Source organism: Cyanistes caeruleus, chromosome 17 (genome assembly GCF_971803275.1).
Source record: "Cyanistes caeruleus chromosome 17, bCyaCae1.hap1.1, whole genome shotgun sequence".
Taxonomy (NCBI): Eukaryota; Metazoa; Chordata; class Aves; order Passeriformes; family Paridae; genus Cyanistes; species Cyanistes caeruleus.
The window spans coordinates 10,236,908-10,258,439 of NC_141717.1; the positions used below are offsets into that span (position 1 = coordinate 10,236,908).

A 21,532-nucleotide genomic window follows, 5' to 3' on the forward strand; every position below is an offset into this window, starting at 1 on the left:
GCATAGTATGACATTAAACTGAAAAATGCAAATCAGCAACAGTCTTATCTATATGTTTGAATAGCACTTGGAAAATCATGTCCTCTGTCTCTGTGGTCCAGAATCTTTGGAGAGACTGTTTTCTGTTCTATCTTTTTCTCAGTCAGTGCCGGGAAGTTGGACTCTAAGGAATTTTGTTGCCAGTTTGTTGTTTTCATTTCAGCCCTGAAGAAATACCCACTCAGGTTCTTCAGGCCAACAGAAAGACTGTTTCTTTTCTATATACATCACTTGCAATAACAAAAGATATTCCTCCTTGTACAAACCTTGCTTCCCCCCTTACTTTGCTACAGCTACACTGTTGGAAAATAGAATTCAGTTACAATCCTTTTTAGCAGACTGCACTAAACAACGTTTCCTGACAGTAGGAATATACTTCTGCAATGGTAATAAGTGGAAGAGACTATCCCAGGAATAAAACCTCTGGTTTGAGGGCCTGAGTTACGAGACCTGTTACTGTGAAATGCTAAGGGTTGGCAGAAAATCAGCATTTGCTCATAGAGCTGCATCCAAAGCCACTTGCTGCACCAACTGCTATGAAACGTGCTCCTGTTGTGGCAGCAATTTTGGGTGATGTCTGTCAGCTCAAACTGCCAGAATGATCTTGTTCTTACTGCATGGCTGTCCAGTGAGCTATGCAGCAAGCTGGAAAGCCAGGCACTCAGTGATTTGCAAGAACATGGCAGTTTGAGTTCGCATTCCTGAGCAGGGCCTTACTGAGTCACCTTGCCTTGTCATAGCTGAATCACTGACACTTAATTGATGGAAATCTTTTCTTACACAACAGATGCCAGGCCTTGCACAGAGGTCTGGTGAACAATCCTGGGCTCCAGAACTGATTGGGAAGGTTCTTCAAGTCAAAGCAATCTACACAGAGACAATTTCCCCCATACTGCACCCAGTCATAAAGGATGCTGTAGTGGCTGAGTGTGGTCACAAATGCCACAGTCATAATTTCCTGTAGCAGTCTCCCCAGAAGTATCTTTCTTGAAGAACTTCTCTGAGATGTGAGAGGGCATCATGATTTTTCATGTGACAGAAGACATCTGATAGCTCCCAAGATGTGAGTGAGGTCATTGTGCTGTGGAGCACGAGTTATACACCTACCTAGAGGAGATTCTGAAGCACAACCAGGCTGTATCTGAGAGGCTGGTGACTGCCAGCTCAGGGTTACAGAGCATTAACAATGGGGTTTTCAATGCCTGGGAGAGCTCTTACTTTCACAGATTTCTTAGAGCCCCAGACTTGAAGAGTGCCCCTGATTAAGGTCTGCTGCCACTGAGCTTCTCCTCTCCTCCATTCCTACCCCACAGCTGTAGCTGGAAAGGCAGAATCTGTCCCTAACTGTCCATGGTGATGTTGTGTTCTATTTGGCATTTGTGCAATATCTCTCCCTGTCTTTTTCCCTCCCTCAAAACATGAATCCCTAGATTTTTAAACACATCCTACCAAGAGCACTCAGTAAGCACAGAGCAGATTGACTGCAAGCCCTTCTGACACTGAATTCAGCTGACAATCAGCTCCTAATGCCAGCAGCTATTCCAGTTTTGTATCCTCTTCCTTCAATCTGATGCCGACAAGGTCAAGTTTAGAAACTTCTAACAAATGTTACTTTCTCATTAACAGACAGACTGTTGGGTGACAGCTTCTGTTTTGTGTGTTTCCAGTTGCCATTTTAATCAGCTCTGTTCTGCAGGCTTTGTGTTTGAAGAACTGGCCATGGCAGAGCGGGGAGCAGTGTAGGCACCAGGTCCCTTTGCATGTGTTCAGCTCTTCATGATTTTCATAGGATTTTGTATTTGAATCCCATTTTCCAAGGGACCCCAACAGTTCTCTGCCCTTTGAGAAAGAAGGGATGAGGCAGCAGAGCAGGGGATATCAGGGCAGGGAGGAAGGAAGGCTGGCTGGCTGGAGAGCATCATGAACAGGTTTCAACTGGTCCATGTCATTACAGGGAAACTACCCCTGTGTGGAGGAGTCCTGGTTTGGGATTCTGTAATTCCCATTTTCCTATACTGTACCTTCAGCATCCTCTGCTAATCCACTGTTGGCTAAGGGCCATTGAAGTTTGCAAATGACTCCAGCTCCGCTGAGTACCTTCAAGTTGTACATCCTGCACAGGAAAGAAAATAAACTCCCTGATGTATTGGTGGTGGATAATAGACTGAAGTAAGAGCCCTGCTTTACTGTGACCTGATCAATGTCTCTTCTCACCTAATGACCACAGTGATCTCTAACTCAGTGCAGCAGGGTTGGCTTTGGATATGCACCCATAGCAATTATATGGATTAATAAATGTATGTATAAAAGATATATAATAGGGTGATTAAAATTGTATTTTGAAGATGTATATGGAGACTTATAGTTTTAATCAAACCCATTTTAGGTATTTTGGAATATTCCCACTGCTGTCATAGAATCATTTCAATTGCAAAAGATTTCTAAGATCATCCACTCCATCTGTTGGTAGCCTTTGGTTTGGCGTCGTAATGATTTGTCTTTGTTACTGGAAGTTATCCAGAGGCTGTTTTCCCATGGGCAGTCCTGGGCTGTGAGGTTGGAGGATGCTCTGCTGGGGTGATGGTCCTGGCAGTGAACATCTGTAGGGGATGCAGAAGGGTGGGTGAGATTGGTCTTTCAGTCTTGGTGAGGGACAGTCTGGGCTGTTTAAGGATGAATGAGGGTGGAATGACTTTCCACAGACTGGAAAGGACAGCTCCAGAGCAATGTTCTTATCCAATGTGCTTTGGAATTGATACCCACCATCAGCTGCAATGAAATGGTCTCTCATTAACGCTAATCACACTTGCCTCTTACTTTCATATTAGGTAATGAACACAGTTAAGTAGTGGAAAGCCTGCTCTCCCTTCTTCTGCTGTGACAGCATTAGATTGTTGTGATTTATACTCTTCATATAGGTAGTAATATGATTATTTGGTTAATCTATTATTCATTTCACTCATGATCTATTCTTTTCACATTCTTATTCTGTGAGTCAATTTCTCTCTCTGCTATTTTAATAGAGTAGCATTTTAAATTGTGAGAACACTGCATTAAACATGTATAAGATTTAATCTAATTTAAAATGCTTTCTTCTAGCAGGATATGCCTAATAAGCATAAAACTAATAATGTTCAAAACACTATGGCATATTAGCATGGCACATTGTGAGGGATGCATTTTTCAAATAAAGCTAAGCACTAATTACTGAATATCTAAACCACTTTCTTACTCCTTATCCTGAAGCTGTGTGATTGACACAGAAAAAGATCTTTTGACAGAATAGCATTGCATACAAGCTGCCTTGAAGTTTGCAAATATTTTTTCTTGCTGTCTAATGTGAGATCTTTAAAGTAACACAGAATCAGTGATACCTCACAACATTAATATTATATGGATGCTGAAACACTTGGGAATCATTGATCTGCACTTGACTTAGTGCTGGATGTACGTGTGTGACCCACTGGATGAAATGGATTTTATGTTTCCTCTCTGCAGAGATCATGAGTCTGTTCCAGCCTGCAGTGGCACAGCCTGGCTGTTGAATTCTATGCTTGTAGTTTTAGAGACTTTTGTAAGAGTTTAATAATCTGGGCAGCAATTATTTTTGCTTCAAATGTTGTTTTACAGAAAAATTAAATTCTGGGTTCAATGCAAACTTGTTTGAAACAAATTCAGTCTTCTATCTGCTTCTGTTGCCTGAGAACTGAGTAATTTTGTTTAATATTAAATATTTTTGTTTCCTGCTTTGAAACCAGGCTTCCTCTTAGAAGTTAGTTCAATGTACACTTTTGAAAATAAAAAACCTGCCCAGATGCAAAAAAATACATTTTAGTATTAATTGAACAGATATTTATTCTAACTAAAATCGAATTCCCTATTTTGTTTGTTTTGCTGTTTTCATGACCCTGTTTCATGCTCAGTTTATGGCCACGTGAAGATAGAGAAAACAGTAAACACCTGATCCTACAGAAAAATGGTCCAACTTAGGGTTTATTTTGTCTGCACTGGCTCACAGGAACCTGTTTTTCCTTTCTGGACCAAGCAGAACAGAGGGCAGGGAGGCAGCAGAGCCTGGTCCCTCACTATGACGCTGGATTTTGGCCAGGAGCCCCCACTGTGCAGATTTGGAAGTCTCCTCAGCTCTGCTGATTTTGACAGAGACAGTGGAAGCTATTTTGTGACACCCAGTGGGAAAACTCATATAATTAAGCACGTCTTTATGTCTCTGCAATTTCTGAATCTGCTTTGTAAATCTCCTATTTGTTATCATTGCATCAATTTAATTATAGATCTTCAGCAGAGTCTGACATGCAACAGGAGGGCGAATTGTGTATTGGGTTTCCGGGATTGCTCACTCCCAGCAGGTGATTCCAGGCACATATGGTGGAATTATCCATTTGCTCGCGGCGCGACCTTCTCCGTGCGCAGGATCCCGGCGGCTGCAGCCGCTGCACTCCCACACTGCCGCAAGGCTGAGTCTGAAGTGATGCAAAAGGAGACTTGGACGGGCAGATGATGATCATTGACACAGCTCACTGCAAGCTCTGCCTCTAATGATGTAGAGAAATGACTAATGCTGCAAGTTCCAGAATACAAACTCCAGAGATATCAGGAGTGCAAAAAAAAATATACTTTCTGACAAAGAGGTCAGGAGGATATTGGTTCTGAGCATGGCTTGGATTCAGCAGTGTTTTTCCTTAAGCATTTTTAAGTTCTTGTAAGGGCAGAGCTTTGCTGAATATTTCCATTTATTTTTTGTGTCTTGCTAGTTGCTATGTGCTGCAGTTGTAGTATAGGATCTGTTGTGCTGGTGGTGTTTGAACATGAGAGAAAAATGAGAATATATTTGAGGAATGTATTAGGAGTGTACTTAACCCTACTTTATTTCTGCCCTGAACTTGCATGAAGTAAACTTTAATTGGAAATTAACTTTTCTGAGCATTACATAGCCAATATTTCAGTGTGTATTATGGTATTTTAAAAACTGAAGAGATAGAACTCCCCTTTGTAATTCTATGTCCCAGGAGACACAGAAAGTGAGTTACAGGGGTTTGAGAAACCCAGACTGAGGTGCTGGGACTTCAGTGATGCTTCCTAGTGTGCTGGAGAGACTAATGGGGAAACTGGCCGTTCTTGCAGACACACAAAGAAATCACCACTTTCAAACTGGCAAGGAATTTTTCCTGTGTATTCCCCAAATGCTGTTAGGAGCTGCAGATCCTAATGCTGCCCACCCCACTGTTTCTCTAACCCTGCAATCCCAGTGAATTTAGGAAAAAACCCAGTGGGTAGATGATTCAGCTTTCTGTGTCTGCAGGTGAAATGGCATAACTTGCTGTCAGTCCTTCTGCCACCAGGACTATAATTCTATTTATAATTACATCTGCACCTGTACAGAGCTGGAAAACAAGGTCAGGAGCAGATCTCCTCTGCCCTGTGATCTTTGCAACACGCCCCAAACACCCAGAAACTTCCAGCAATGAAAAATGCTATTGTAGCATTGTTTGGTTTCACAAGATACTGCCCCACGGTCACACTCTCCAGACAATAAAAGAGTTGGCTTTGGTATATAAAGCTCTTCCTATTTGGGATCCTGGATGCCTGGGCACCGACTCGTCTCAAGTTGACAGTTGGCGTCAATGACTATTTGAGAAACTTAGGCCTTGGGTACACAAAGATGCAGCACTTTTTCATGTCTACTTCTCCTCACATCTATCCATCTAAATAGTGATGTTATTTCTGGCCTTCATTGTTTTGTTTCTGCTTTCAGCAAATAACAGAAGAGAAAGGTCTGTGACAATTTTAGGAAGCTTTATAGAAGGAGGTTATTGATGGCTGCTACTTCTTCCCCGGGCACTTGGAGAAATCCTTGAAATGATGTTTGCTGGCATTGTGAAACGAATTATTACTATGGTAACAGCAGCTGAAATGTTACAGGAAAGTTTAGCTCTACTCTTCCTTTTTTTTGTTTGTATGCTGACATGAAATTTTGTAGCCTTATTGCCAAGATGGTGGCATATTTGTTATGTAGCTCAAAAAAAAGGGAAAGGAGCAAGCTTGTCACAACCTTGGTATTTGGGATCTGAGCAGCAGCAGAAATAAACACCCTTCTACCTAAATAAACTTAGAACTGGGGAAGAAGGATCTATGCACATTGACCGAAGGAATCTTATTTTAAATGCTAGTGATTTTTAAAATTAAAGTATTATTTCATGCTGGATTGATATCTCAATTCTACAGTTATAACTGTGCTTGAGCTAAAAAATAAATTGCCTTTGCAGTATAATTTTCATCTTTTTCCCAGCAGGGCCAAATCTGCTGTTTAGTCTGTGGGTAAGCAGTAGAGAAGAAGAGCTGAAACCTCTGTCTGCACATCCTGGGGCTGATTTGGCACAAAACATCACATCCTCCTTGCTGGAATAAATGGCTCTAAATTATCAGAAGTGTAAATGCATGACCACACAAGAGACAAGAAAGTTAGCTCTGGCCCTCTGAGTGTAGAAGTCTCAGTTCAGTATCCCAGTAGACAGACACTAAAGGACATGAAGTGTGGAAGTTCAAAACAAAAGTTAATAAAAGTTTATTGCAACCTTTCTTAAGTAGAAAGAAAGTGTTTCCTCGTTCAGTTCTGGTGTGTAAATGATGAGGACACTGAAGAGTCACCAATGGTTGACAGTGTAGGTGGACACAAATAAGTAAATGGGCTGTCTTCAACATCCAGATGTATTTGCCCATCATGGATAGACCCAGCCCTGGCAACTCATCCTGTTGTAGGGGTGAAAGGAACCTTGCCAAGTCAGTTCACTTATCTGCTGTGAAGCAGAGTCTGCACTTGTGTACATGCTCTGGACTCAGGAAAATTCAGCACCGACTCAATTATGAAGGTAGCTTGAGAAATATGGAGCTGGTTTTCCTTATGAGATTGGAGAAGCTTTGTGATGAAAAATGTATCCACTGTGCTGGGTACATTGCAAGGTCTGCACAGTGGTTTTCACTGCTCATTCTGAAAGAGAAGTGGAATCCAAGTCAAGGGCAGGAGCTCTTTTTAGCACAGAGATTGCTGATGCTGGTGCTCATGACCAAAAGAAGATGCCAGTTTCTTAGGTTTTCTCCAGGACACTTGACTTATACATTGGGTTGCAGGAAACAAACTCATTCGTTTCAACAAAGTGGAACATCACAGTCTCTGGGTTTTAAAGCTCAAAGGTGGGGCCAGTCCCAATGTTGTAGGTGATACCAACCCATGAGCCTTTGTCCAGGTGTTACCAGCCTTGGACCCCCCGAGTTTGGGACCACATGAAACCCTTTCATCTCCAGGCTGTGTTATCACCTGCAGAGCTGCTGTGGGAGTGTAAAACCTGCCATGTGTAGTGTAAAGACAGACATTTCAACTTCTCCACTTCCCTTATTTTTACTAGTACTGTAGTAACTCCAAGGGGAGTTAGAATTAGGAGAATGTCCTAAAGGAAGGTATTATTGAAGATACAACAACCTCATGAGCACTGAGGGCAGCTGTGGCTGTAGTCAGTGTGAGCACAGTCCTGCTGCTTAACCATGGATGTGGGGAAAACCCTGCAAAGGCACATGGTTTAAGGATCTAAACCCCAGTTTGAGATATTTATCATGGCAATGGGGAGAGATACAAACTGGAATCTGCTCCCTCCTGTAGTGTCTGGGCAAGCTGATGCACAACTTCACATCTTGTGAGTCTCAGCCTTGCTTCAGTGGCCTGACCCTGGTATGTTAAAAAGTTATTGAGGTGTTTTATCACTTAACTTCTGTCTGAAATTCCAGCCAGACTGTATATGCAAGTACCAGACAGGTAGAAGCCTTCATCTCAACAAATTAATTCTGCTCTGTCCTTTCCAACTCCCATCTTAGGTGTGCTTTTTGAAGTTAAACCTTTTGTGATGGTTAAGGTGATGGGCTTTGTCCTAAGCCACAATCACTTAGAAATATTTGATTGCATATGACCCTAGCAAACTTTGGGAAATGACTGGTAGCTTTACTCCCTTATTTGGGATCTTAGTCCTTCTGCAGCAGCACAGCACTTCAAGCAATTTTGCTTCGTGTAGCAAAGGCTGCTCAGGGCTGTCTGGCTACTGCTAATTTCAGCAATGGATTGAGGAACTTTGTGCCTGGAAAATGAAAAACTACAAGTAGATGAGACAGTGGGAGGCAAAGTGGGTTTGTGTTTGCAAACACCCACTCAGCCCCAAAGCATTGGCACCAGATAAGTTTTTCGGAAAATCCTGAATCTTATCCTCTATAAATCTGTGGCAATTAGGAGCAACTCCAGTGAATTGGATGGGATTATTCATGTAAATAGAAATGAGATCATATTCATGCTTCTGTGCAACTAGTCTTAGCAGGGAGTGGTTCCTGAACAAAATTAAAATATTCAGTTTTGAATGCATTTTAACTGTGCTTCCCATCACTCCTGCCCCTTTAAATCCAAAATAAAATATTGCATGGAGTGCTTTCATAAATAATTTACTTTCTGCCTGACACCAGTCAGGGAGGCATAAAGCTTTCTGTATGTGCATGCTGCTTCCAGAGCTCAGCAGTAACTAGATCTGAATTTAAAACAAAAAATCTGAAGACTTTTGCTTTTCCATGAGGATGGGAGAAGTACAGGCTCTTTGAAAGAGTCAATTCAAGCCCCACCACATCAAGCACTCTCTGTGGTGTTTGAAAAAGCACTGTTCATTCATTCTGACCCCCCAGATGGGAGAGGGATGATGTGAGGAGAGCTGCCCTTGTGGTTAAGGAACTGGGTGGAACTCCTGGGATTTTGGCTCAAGCCTCTGCTCTGCTCTAGGTGGTGTTGGCCAGACACAATGCACTCCTGTGCTGAGATTTCCAGGCTACTCCCAAACAAGCTGGGAAGCAGAACAGCTTCATTGATGTGCTGTGTTCAGGAACATTGGGGCTTAGCTGACACAACAGGTGTGTCTTGTTTTCCCAAATGACGTCGCAAAATTGCTAAATTTCCACTTTTCGGAGGGAGAGTAATTACTGAGCAAGTTGTGGAGTTGGGAGGTGTTTTTCCAGAACTCTTTTATGACCTTGGGCAAAGCACTTAGGCAGAAATTTAGTGAAGTATTAAAGCATTTCAGTCCTGTTGAGGGCTTATCTCTGGTTCATTTCAGTGGGATTTAGGGTTCTACTTTGTATTTAAGTACCTAAATCTCTTTGTGATCCATAAAAATCTTAAAGTTTCTCTTTGGAAAAAAAGGGAATAATAAAAGATGTTGTCTCACAGGGATGTTTTGAGAAGAAATTAAAGGTTGTGGAAAAACCAAAAAAAAATTGACTGTGAGGCTGTGTAGATGTGATAGAGAGAATGATCATGTATTCTGTAAAACTAATCCTGGAATACATGCTTGGCATGAGTGTTGTACAAGTGTTTCCATGCTGCCAAGAGCACCCAGCCAGCCAGGCAAGAGCACAAAGCTCATTCTATAATTTATAGCAAACCTCTGGAAAAATACTTCCTTCACTTAAAAAACCCAAAAAACTCTGCCTGTGGCGTGGCATCTGGGACATGCTTAGCAAGCAGCAGGAGCTCTTTATAATTCATCAAAAAGGCCATACAGATAATGAGAAGAGGTTCCTAGCTGTAGCTAAATATTTCTTCCCAATGCTGCCTCAAAACAAAAAGCACCAAGGTGGTGGACGTGGGGAATCCTCGTTCCAGCCCCAGGGTCTGGTGTGTCCCAGGCAGGAGCAGTGCCCAGAGCTGAACTCATGTCTAGGGGCATAATTTGTCCCCCCACTCCAGGGATGCTCCAGCATAAAGCACCAAACTGTGAACCTCTCTTGCTCAGCTCTGGCACAGAATTTGGGCTAAAGCCCAAGCTGAAGTTAAATGAGCTTCAAAAAGCTGTCAGAGCTGTCTTGGGAGCTCTGCTGCTGCCCTCTGCCACCACCATGCTTTCAGCTGGGCTTTGGTGGGAGTTTTCTGTCTCCAGACAGACCCAGAAATTGTTGTTGGAGGAGAGGGCAAGCTGGGTTTGGGTTTATTTTTTTTCTAGGTGACACTGTGGGCAGGGCTGAGCTAAGCCTGCCTGTGGCCCTGGGGAAAGGAAACGTCTGTGGGAAATGAAGCCTTCGCTTGGCACCATTTCCAGTGGGAATCAGTAAGGATTTCAAAGATGTTCCCCCTGATGTGCTAAAGCTTAGCTTAGAAAAGCAGAGAGATGAAAGGGCAGCCTCCTCTGGAGCGTGCTGAGATGTGACAGGGAGAGTGGCTGCTGCTGCTGCACTGAGCTGTAATGAGCCCCTGTAAGGGGAGTCACAAGCACTAAAAAGTCAAATGAACAGGAACGACTGTGTGCAGGGTGATTCCAGCGGTGCCAGGGCTGCCTGTGCACATGGTGCCTTCAGCCCCTGCTCCTTTGTATGGTTCTGTAATTCCATGAGGCTGGGGCCGCCTCTGAGGTGTCTGGGGGGAGAGAGAGAGTGAGAATTGCTTCACCACATAGGCTTGCTGTGCATTTTGGCCACCTTTCCTCACTCTGTGTTCATTCGGATTTTTCTTTGTCTTTAAATGTAAACTGCAGAGACTTTGATACTGTAACAGAAGAGGAAAGTGAGGCTCCTGTACTCCACTGAAAAACTGTTAGGTTATTTCCCAGTCTTACAGCTGTCTTTTCCAGTCTGCTATAACTGTGGCTGAAGCTGTAATGCAGAGATAAGGAATTTTCCATCATGTTGTGTGAATCTAGGAGGGTTGTGAAGCTCTGTAATTCTGCAAACTTTTAAAACACAGTCTCTTTGTGGGGTTCTGTGTCTCTGTTTTCCCACCTATATTGTGGCAAACTTGTAGGTGCAGTGTGTGGTTATATCAATAAATCTATGTGTTCCTTCTTCCTTTTCTCCTGTTTAGTTTCATGAACCTGTTAAAAATTAGTAAGAATGTCTAGGAAATTGCCCCATCCCTCTGTCTGTGGGATACAATGTTAAATGGAAGCGGGCACCAGAGGAGGAAACAGAACAGTGGAGAGTATGAGGGGATGGAAGTGCTTCCACCTGCTCTACCTTCCCTGCACAAGCTCTGCATCTAATTGCAAATAAAAACTGGGAGAAGCAACATTAGAGAGGCGTGTATGAATGATTTGCTAATACTGGTAAGCAGAGGTTTCCCTCTCTCCTCCTTCACTTTGGAGCTTGCCTTATGGTCTCAATAAGACTGACAGTGAGATGTTCACTCCTGCCTTGGGGATGATAAATGGCTCTCAGCGATTAGGAACGGGACTACCTTCATCTCTAGGGTAAGCAACCATGCTAACTCTGCATACAGTGGGGATGTAGGAGTTATTGTGGCAATAACCTGTTGAGTCACTGCTTTTTATTGTACAATTATTTGTGTTCAGGTCTGATGCCTAAATAATGTGCAATACTGAAACCCTGCAAAAAATGGAAATGAATGCAGAGAGCAATGTCCCTGCTGAATAAAATCTATAGCTATTTCCCCTAAGTTCTGGTTAATAAGGTTCAAAAAATGATGTCTGGACTCCTCAGGGGCTGATATCTGAGTGCAGTTCAGAGGAGTAGCCTGAAGTTCAGACACTTCTCTGAAGCCTCTCTCATCTCTTTGAGTGTCATAGGGTTCTTCAAACCTGGGCTACAAACCTTGTGAGGACACATTTCTCAGGTATCCCCTTGAGCACAGAAGAGCAAAGACAGACAGAACTCATGCCATTTCAAGCCTGAAAACAGAAGTTTGTGGTGTATCGGTAATAGGCGGAGATTTAGGGCAGAGGAGCATCTTAATGACTGGTTTCAAACAATGGAAAAATCTCAGCTTTGTTTAAAGTATTGAGTGTACAAGGCTTCTTAATAACCAGTGAGGGAGGGCTTTGCAACCTGTCCTTATTTACTCAGTGTTTATCTGGCTTACTAGATCCTGTCTAGCGTAAGATTGGTCAGCACCCTAACACAAAGGCAAAATACACTCCCATATTTGAACTGCTGGGGTTTCTCTAGGAGCTCAAATAGTGAAGACACATCCTTCAGCACACGGAACCCCAGGGCCCAGTGCTTTTACATGAACTGAGAAGCAGGCAGGCCCCTCCTCCAGGGCAGCAACATCCACACCCCTTGGACATGGTGCACACATGCCTGCAGGGTGTGACCTGGTCACATACAGACCTAGGCTGTGGCTTTCCACAAGGCAGCGCCCTTAGGAAGCATGGCAGGTTTCCACTACAGATCCAGTTTCAGTAGCAACCCTCTATTCTGAAGAGAAATTCTCTTTTTTTTTGTGTGAGAGAGAGCGAGTGAGCAAGCCACACAGAGCCTAGCAGCTCTGGATTTCTGGATTGCATTCCTCAGCACAAGAGCTGGCAGTCTGTCAAGGATAATCTTTAAGTATGCACATATATTTTTGCAAATTGGACACTAAGTGTCTTAGCAGAAACCTGGTACAAATGGGAGATGTTTCCAATCAAAAATCAACATGCTGCTGACCCAGCTCATCACCGTATCTTGCCCTTGGAGAGTAAACTCGTTGAAGTACCTTCACATGAGATGTCCCATAAAGGAATCAGGGGTTGGGACCATTACCTCTCAAGCTGCCATGGTTCCTGCTCCAGCCCTGCAGCTCACTGTTCAAAATACCAGCACTATCCTGTTTCCCATCCCTGCTTTACTTACAGTCTCCTATTCTTGGAGTCCTTTGATACCAGTATGAGTTCTGAAAAATCTTTGTCTGAAACTTTATTTAGATTATTTAGAAATTGTGTGACTACAATTGTATGACTATGTGTCAGATCTGTGAATGTTGTCTGGGGCTTTGAAAAAAAGTATACATGAAGGAGCGAGGAGGAAGTGTATGAAAAATCCTTGACTTGGATTTAAACAATGATGACTAAGGATTGTCTACACAGGAGTTTCCTGTGCAGCGAGGTAGGTTTAGAAGTGAAGTGCTTTACTTAGCTGCCAGTTCCATCTGCAGTGTCTGGATCTATCCCTCCCACAGGTTTCTGAGGTAGGAGCACAGCTGAGTTTTCCAGGGACTAGAGTAGCACCTGAAATGCTGTTAATGGAGAACTTGCACAGAGTGTACACAGAACTGGAAATTCATATTGCTTAGAGGTCTGTATTATTTGTGGTATTGCTGACAAATCTGTGTTCTTTAGAATATTAGAACAGAAACTGGGAGAGTTCATCTCCAGTGCTTATGGAATAGTCAGAGACGGGTGGAACATGACCCTTATAATACGATCCAAATATCTGTTTACTGTATATCTGTAGAGCTTTGTATTCTGAGACCATCTTTGCTGCTTGCTGTGAGTTACTGGCAGATCTGCAGTGCTTCCAAATACCTGAGATTGTAGAGCTAGCATGATATTCTGACAAACATTTTTAATAACTTGTTATAAAAGTCCAAAAAGGACAAAGAAATGCAAGGGTACATTCAAAACAAGTTAAATTCCGTAGTTTTGGGTTGTTTTGTTCATTAAAGTCATCTTCAGTAGAAGGACAACTTTCCAAAGCAGAGGTAGGGTTGTTCCTGGCAGGACCCCTCCTGTTTTGTTGGCTTTCAGGACTGCCCATGGCCTTACCTGCTCTCTGGGCTTCTGAAAATGTCCCTGCACTATTGACACAATTCTGTGATAAAATATTAAAATGCGTTATTATATGCACTTTCCTCTCAATCCACTACAACAAAGCCCCTTTTTTGTTTTGTTTTCTTGTCAGATTGTCCATGTGACGTTCATCTTCCAGGCTGTGACATTAAATGCTGTACTCGGGTATTAGAGAGAGGATAATGTCAACAGCAGCTATCAGTACTTCAGCTTTCAGAATGTTTTGAGGGTTCTCAGGCAAAGTGAATTCAAGGTGTTGGAATGTGAGGGCCCTTGTTTTCCTCCCTCCCCTCTGACTCTTCCGGAGCACCAGAGCTGATCCTCATTGAGTCCATGGAGGGAAGGCAAGGAGTTGTTTCAGTGCACCTTCCTGGATCCTTGGTGCCCTCTTGAAGGCTCTTCGAGTGCAGTGTTATTTCCTCTCAGAGCTGATGTGATTCCCTCTGTGCAACAATAAAACTTAACAATCTTTCTTCCCTTTCAAGAGAAAGGAAGCAATTTTGAAAAATATATAGCCACATATATCCCCAGAATTTCTAGGCTAAAAAATATATCACATCTAAACTGTTGTGGCTTTGGCTCTGCAGGCTTTCCCACACCTGAACAATGCGGTGTCATGCTCCAAAGCTTCATGATTTGTAAGATTCAGTGCTGGGTTGGTGACTTATATGTTGTATTTTTTGAAATGTTGCAGGGTTGTATATCATTGGAAAGAGAAAATAATTATTTGTCCTCTGATAGTGAGCAGTGATTAGTAGCCATGTCATATCTGTATTAGAAATATTTTAAATTGTGGCACTCACCAGCATATAAAAGTATATTAGATTATCTTAGAATGTTTTTATGGCTCCATGTGAGTAATTCGACAGATGGTACAAAGGCTCTTGGTTATAATGTTAAAGGAATGCAAAAAATTGTCTTGTTTAAAATAAGAAAATAAATTCTGAGAAAATTCTACAACAGTTTTACAAGTCTGCTATGTGCTGCATAGATAAAGAAGTGAATGTGAATCCTTAATGCCATTCCTGCCTTAGAAACTCAAGTAAAATCTCATGAAAGTAGTAATGTTGTCCCACTTGTACACTGAGAAAACATTTGCATTCCATGGTTCTGTATCTGTCTTGAAGATCAATGTGCATATGCAGGTACAGACTGTGTTCAGAGAGTACATGGAAACATATCCAGCTGCTGTGAAATCAGGCTAAATTTGCAGCACAAATTAGGTGGAGATTTTCCAGATTTGTATTTAAAACCAGCATACTCAAGAGCTTTGGAACTAAACAAGCCCCATCTGTTTTAAAAATTATACAGCACTATGAACCAGCCACAGTATACATCAAAATTTGGGATGTTGTATAAGAAATATCAATTTCTAGGGCAGAAAGAAGATTTTCAAAAAATTATTTTGTATGTCTCTTCTTGAAGCAGTTGATTAAATGCACTCATTGCCTTAAAGAGTGTACTAAGTTTTTCATGTTAATTGTGAACGATTTCCAAGTCTGATTCTCTGATGGAAGTGTTCCATCACACCTTATGGCTGAGCTGTATTAGCTGGTAGGTCCTGCTCAGCTAGGAGAGGGCTCTCTCTGGCACCAGCCAAGCCATGGTTGGTGTTGAGTGGGAATTGAAAGGATATGTGTATTTTTCACTGCATAACTGTTCTTTCTGGGACACCTTTGTGGACACAAGGAGAAGGCAGTCAGGAGCAGTCAGCACAGATTGAGGAAACAGGCCTGCCTGACCTGATTGCCTTCAGAGATGAACCAACAGTATTTGTGGGTGGGTGAGGAACCTTCCTGTAACACACCTTGACTTCAGCAAGGCTTTCATCAGTCTCATAGACAGTCCTCTGTGTAGTGTGGGACATTGCATTCTGCATGGACAGACAACTCAACAGATGGACGGAGAATTCAAAGAACTGGATAACTTACCTCTTTGATCCCAGGCACTCATAGGCATAAAACAAGTGCAATACTCCAGCATCTGTCCTGGGACCTGTCTTGTTTGACAGTGACCTGGAGGAGGGGATGGAACATGTTTTTGTCAAGTTTTCAGGTACACAAATTTCCAGGTGCTATCTGTCTGTAGCTTGAGGGCAGACTAGCCATTCAGAGGGACCTTGACAGGCTGAAAGGCCAGCAGGAGCCATATAAAATTCAATAAGGATCAATACAAATACTTCATGTGGGAAGAAAAAGCCCTATAACAGTAAAGGATACAAAAGGCAGAGCCAGATTCTTCACTAAAATTGGTGGAAGGATCAGAGACAGCAGACATAAACTGTACAATAGGGATCCATACTGAGTGTAATGAAAACTTTTTTTCCCTGGATGACTCTCAAGCAGTAGAGCAGGCTGCCAGAAGGGCTGTGAAGTTTCCATTCTTGGAGACTTTTAGGACCTGACTGGACAAAGCTCTGAGCCACCTGGTCTGACCTCAGGCTGGCACTGCTTTGAGCAGCAGGTTGCACATGGAGATTTCCTGGGCTGCCCTCCAACCTGAATTACCCTCTGTGATCCTCTAAGAGTTGAACATTTGGGATGGAATATTTTTTAGTCCTGCAGGTGATGTAAACCAGAGCTGACCACTGGGGAGCCAGACCTATGTATGTTAGCCTGGGAGTTGGTATTTCAGCTCTCCCAAAGAGTCTGGGACATAACAGGAGATGCAGCTCTGAAAAATGACAAAACCTGCTGTACATTTATTGACTGAGTCTAACAGGCCTGCTCAGCTCTGTTTTCTTTCAAGTATCTCGGCTGGCACAAACACTGGAATGTGTTACTGTAATAATCACTAGAATAGTGGCCACTCATCTGGGGTTTGCAGGGGGACATCTGTATGTTCATTTTATCCAGGAGACACTATTGCCTGAATTACTGATAGTAGATTTGTTGTTCTAGCAAGAGAGGGAAGAAAACAGAAAAGTTGACTCAAAGCTCCTGTAAACACCGAGTACTGAGTAGCTCAGTGTGTGAACTGAAAGCACATCAGCTAACACCCTGAATTCCTCTGTGTGAAGCAGTTGATTTCACTCAGAAGGTGCAGCGAGGCCCTGGACAGATGCCCCTCTGCAGGTTCAGCTGAGCAGACAGAAGATGCTACAGATGCAGGTGTTCCTCAGTGCTCCTGTGCCCCTTCCTCTTTGCTGGCAGAAGGGGTTTGCCCGAGCATGGACACCTTTGGTCATGTAACATCAGCAGAGCTGGCACAAGCTGGCTGTGCAGTGGTGTGAGCTGGTCCCGGGGGATGAAAGTGGGGCTGAAGTGAATTAGGGAATGCTCTCGTGGGCTGCTCAATGTGGCAGATCCAATGCAGGGGAAGGCACCAGCAGCACCTCGCATGGAGGAGCATCTACCTGAAAAACGAGTGCTGAGGAACAGATGAGCTGTGAATTCACACCCCTCTTGCCACACGTTGGCTTTGTCTATTCCAGAGGGTGATTAGGTTGCTGTGTCACTGCCAGCGAATGATGGCATCCACCCACCTTTTCTGAAAACTCCCTGTTATGTTGTACACAGGCCCATGACTATCTTTGTCTTCCTCACTGACTCTCAAGACTATGAAGGTTTTACAGAAGCACAGATGTTACCCAGAAAATTCCAATATTGTAGAACTGCCTCATACTTATAATGCTTTTAGCTTCACTTTGATATTTCACTGAAGGATGCAATGACTTCTTACATCTCTTTCTGGACAGAAAGTCCCTTTGTAATGTCCTTACAGTGCAGAAATTATTTTCTTTTTTTTTTAAAAAAAACAAACAAAACAAAAACCAAAAAAACAAACTTGCTTTGGGAGTTGTTTCACCTTACATGACAGTCAGTCCCCAGGAATCATTTCACTTTTACATAATGTGCACACTTGTGTTCTGTCTGTGGTGTGAAAACCAGCAGAATGCTGGCTGTTAATAACAACCATATATCCACTGCTTTCCTATTGCCCCTGGGACTCTCCTCAAAGCCATTGGGAATTCATCATCTTGTAGTAACTCCTAATGAGCAGTGTGCCAAGGGTGAATTCCTGATGGTTTAGTGTGGCTGCTAAGTGTCCTCATTGCCCCTTCTGTCCTGAAGAGTTCTGTACTCTAGAGGACAGTTTCAGTTCACCTCTTACCAGGCTGTGACCACCTCTGCAATGGGCATGGCAAGTATTGAACTTGAGGCTCCATTTGATCAAAAATAAGCTCTAAGGGTAGAATCTCTTGATGATTATTTGTGTTAGACGTTTGCCTGTCCTGCAGTGACGTGGGAGAACAGCTCCTTAAATCACAGGACTGACAGCAGCTGCAAACATCTGCAGATGTGGGGTTTGTAATCTCTCAGACATTACTGCTTAATCTCTTCTATTTGCGACTAGAATTTTGTTTTTATTTTATTTTATATTTTATAGGAGTCACATAAAATACACTTCAGGAAGAAATCATTGAACATTTCCCATTTGAATGGCAGTAGATATTGCAGGAATATATGTATATGCCTGGATGTGTGTATCTATACACACATACACATGGATATGTAAATAAAACCACAGAGAGCTCTAATGCAAACATTACCATATACTGTGAAGCTAAATGGAGCCAACAGATACGGAGGCATGGGAAGGAGGTGTTGAGTTTTCAGGTGGTACAATAATGAAAAATTGAGTGCCTTGGTGTCCTGGTGGTGACACCCATGAGAGCCCAACACATGCCTCAAGGACAGCACACCCAGTGAGGTGCAATCTCTCCCTGTTAAAGTGCTTATTGTTTTGGAACTGAGGACTTCCTTTACTGATCAAAGAGCTGCCTTTGATTAATCAGTTTTAAAATGAACGAATTTTTAAGTTCTTATTTTTTGCTTCTCTTAGGGGAAATATTTCAAAAGCCTTTTGATCTTTGGTGATAGGCATTTAGTAAAAGGCAGGTACACTTTTACAAAAAGAACCCTAGAAGCCTTGTTGTAAAGGGTAACATGTATCAGAAAACATTCAGAACATGTTCAGCAGGTCTGTTGGCTTCAGCAGACCCCTGCCCACTCACAGAGTTGCTCTTCTGCTCATTCTTTAACAGGATCAACGGTTTTAAAAGGTAAAATCAGGCAGCTGATCTGTGAAAAAAAAGGGCAATATCTACTGCAAAGGTCAGAAAATATTAATGTGGCATCTTACACTCACAGAGTACAGGCAGCACAAATCTCTACAAATAGGCATCCTGCTGGTAACCAATTGAAATGTAGGAGGTAGTTAATGTCTTTCAATTGTAAGTGTCATTTGATCCCCAGGGAGACATTTAATGGATGGTATTTTCCTACTGAGAGTCCTGTCTTTTCTTTCTGTACTTCATTAGTAATAGTTCAGGGTCCTCATGTTAATAAAAAATGTATGCACTGCTTACCTGATTTTTCAAATTGCATACACTGTATTAGGAAAATTGATGTTGTTCCTACAGAATTAAATAGAATACCTTTAATTATATGGTGTCTCCCTGTCTGCAAGCAGGTTTTCCACACTACTTATTAACAAGCCAAAGAGAAGGAAAGAACTGAACAGAACAGATAACAGTACCTGAATAAAATAATGGCTTTTAGCAAATCTTCTTGCTGTGAAAGTTCCCCCACACCCCATTTAAGCTGTGTGGTCTGGATTGGTCTTGGGGATCCTTCAGAATGAAGGTTCTATCTGAGGTATCTATGGGAAATGGATGCCTCACTTCTGCTGTGGAGGTGGACCTGTGATATGAAACACTTATTTACTGAGTATGAATAATTTTATCCGTAAGTGGAATCTCTCAGTTGTTTGACAGGGTAGAGCATTAATATCCTACTGCCATTAAAGGGGAAAAAAAAAAAATCACATTAACTCAAAATTCCACAAGTAGAGCTACCTGGATTTCAGATTTGAAACCCCAGCTGTTTCCCTTCAAGTGTTTCTCTGGTGGGTCAGGGAGACTATACTGACCCTTCTCTCTTCCTCAGGATCAGGGTCTGGCATTCATTTTCTGATATTGTCTTGAGTGACTGCTGTCATGTTTTCACAATGTTTTAACTCAAACTAACTGCCTGTCAATCTTTATGAACTCCCCAATAAGCAGATAACTGAGAAACAGAAATATCTTGCTTTAATGGTCTGACTGAATACCAAAACCCACTATAACATGGAAATACAGAGCCTCCAAGGAACTGTTCTGTGTTGGTGGGGTTCAGTTCAGAAGTGCAACTCTATGTTTATGGCTGCAGTGCTCCTGCGTGGGGCACTTGCCTGGGATGGCAGAGAACAGGCCATGCTGTCTGTCATAAACCAGTCCCCTGTAACCCACAAAAATACTCTGGATTCATTGTAAGTGAATTCATTGAGGGTGGAAAAAAATCTGATGGTGGCTAAAAAGGGCTCTTTTGCATTAGACGTGCAGGAGCTCACTGTTCAGTGTGGTGCTGAGCACTGGGCTCTTGTGCTGAAGCGAGGCTGCTCACCTTTCCATCGGCACTTCCCACCACCACAAGGAGCTGCTCCTCATGTGTTTGCACTTCCACACGTGTTTGAGTGCTCTGCTGGAGCAGAATCAAGCCACCAGTTTCAATATTGACTTGTTTTTGTAAAGTTGAGCATGTTGTGTTTTGCTACATAGCTCGTGGTGGTGAGAGAAATCCATTAAACTTGAAGTTAATTAGTATGGGAAGACTGTAATTTATCGAGATTGCCTGAATGGAAGCAAGGGCATTGCTATTTAATTAGCAAGTGCATTTGGATTTTTAGATTATTTGATCCTTTTTGATTTTATTCAAAATATTGTAAGTGCTTTGCATATAATGAAAGAAGAATAGATTAAGGAAGGACAGGAGACTGAAAAGACATCAAAAACCTATGGCATAATATTAATTTTTTTGCTATTAAGTGCATGGTTTTGATCAGATAAGAGAACTTTTATTGCTGTGGTCTATTCTCACTTTGTATCTTAATTATGACTGAAAAGATTCCTTAAATGACAAAGTCCTAATTTATATTACCACAAAGGACTAATCTTAGAGAGTTATTAAACCAGAACACACCTGTTTGTTGCTCCTTCTGCTTCCCTATTTCTAAGACCTTCCACTGAAGTCATGGGCACCTTCAGGTGATTTCCATAAATGTTTATGGAAACTCAGCTGTGATTTATTCTGTGGGCTGCTTTCTTTGTTTTCCTTAATTTAAGTAATTGTAGATTGAAACTTCACTAACACCACTACTTCTCCAAATTAAAAAGCGATGGGACAAGAGGAAATGGCCTCAAGTTGCACCTAAGAAGGTTTTGATTGGATATTAAGGAAAATTTCTTCACCAAAAGCTTGTCAAGCACTGGAACAGGCTGCCCAGGAAGGCAGGGGAGTCACCATCCCTGGAGGGCTTTAAAAGCTGAATGTGGCACTCGGGAATGTGGTTCTTTGGTGGCCTTGGAGGTGCTGGGGGAACGGTTGGACTCGATGATCTCATTTCCAATGTAAGTGATTCTGGAATTCACAGCTAGTGTCCTCCATGGAGAGCGAAGCTGCCGCTGCTCACAGGATGGACCTTGTCCCTCCAGCTCCTAATCATGCAGCGTGTCCCACTAAGGGATAGTGGGATGGGGCATTCCAGTGCACAAAATAGAGAAAATTCTCTCTGAGGAGTGCATATGTTCAGTCCATCCATCCATCGCCTCTCAGTGAGGGGCACAGGACTTGCGCTGTACAGGACAGCATTTCGACACAGTGATGATCCCGACTTTCGAGGCGGTGATGACCCCGAGTGTGGTCTCAGGGCTGTACGGGGCGCCACCGCACCCTTGCCGCTGTTTTTCGGGACGGCGGCCGCCCCTCGTCCCGTTCCCGGCCCGTTCCCGGCGCGGCCCGGCGCGGCCCGGCGCGGCCATGGCGCTGAGGCGGCTGAGGGACATCCCCGCGCGG

General features: G+C 42.8%; 2 long non-coding RNA genes across 2 annotated transcripts; one reads left to right on the forward strand and one right to left on the reverse strand.

Moving 5' to 3' along the window:
- The first annotated feature begins 1,012 nt into the window (after window positions 1-1,012).
- LOC111936047 (uncharacterized) lies at window positions 1,013-6,479 on the forward strand. Its single transcript, XR_002868002.2, has 2 exons — window positions 1,013-1,102; window positions 6,350-6,479. It is a non-coding gene; the product is annotated as an uncharacterized LOC111936047 (long non-coding RNA).
- On the reverse strand, window positions 2,061-21,526 carry LOC111936048 (uncharacterized). The gene is made up of 3 exons (XR_015277435.1): window positions 20,660-21,526; window positions 15,569-15,652; window positions 2,061-2,152 (listed from the first exon to the last, which is right to left on the reverse strand). It is a non-coding gene; the product is annotated as an uncharacterized LOC111936048 (long non-coding RNA).
- Between the last annotated feature and the right edge of the window lie 6 nt (window positions 21,527-21,532).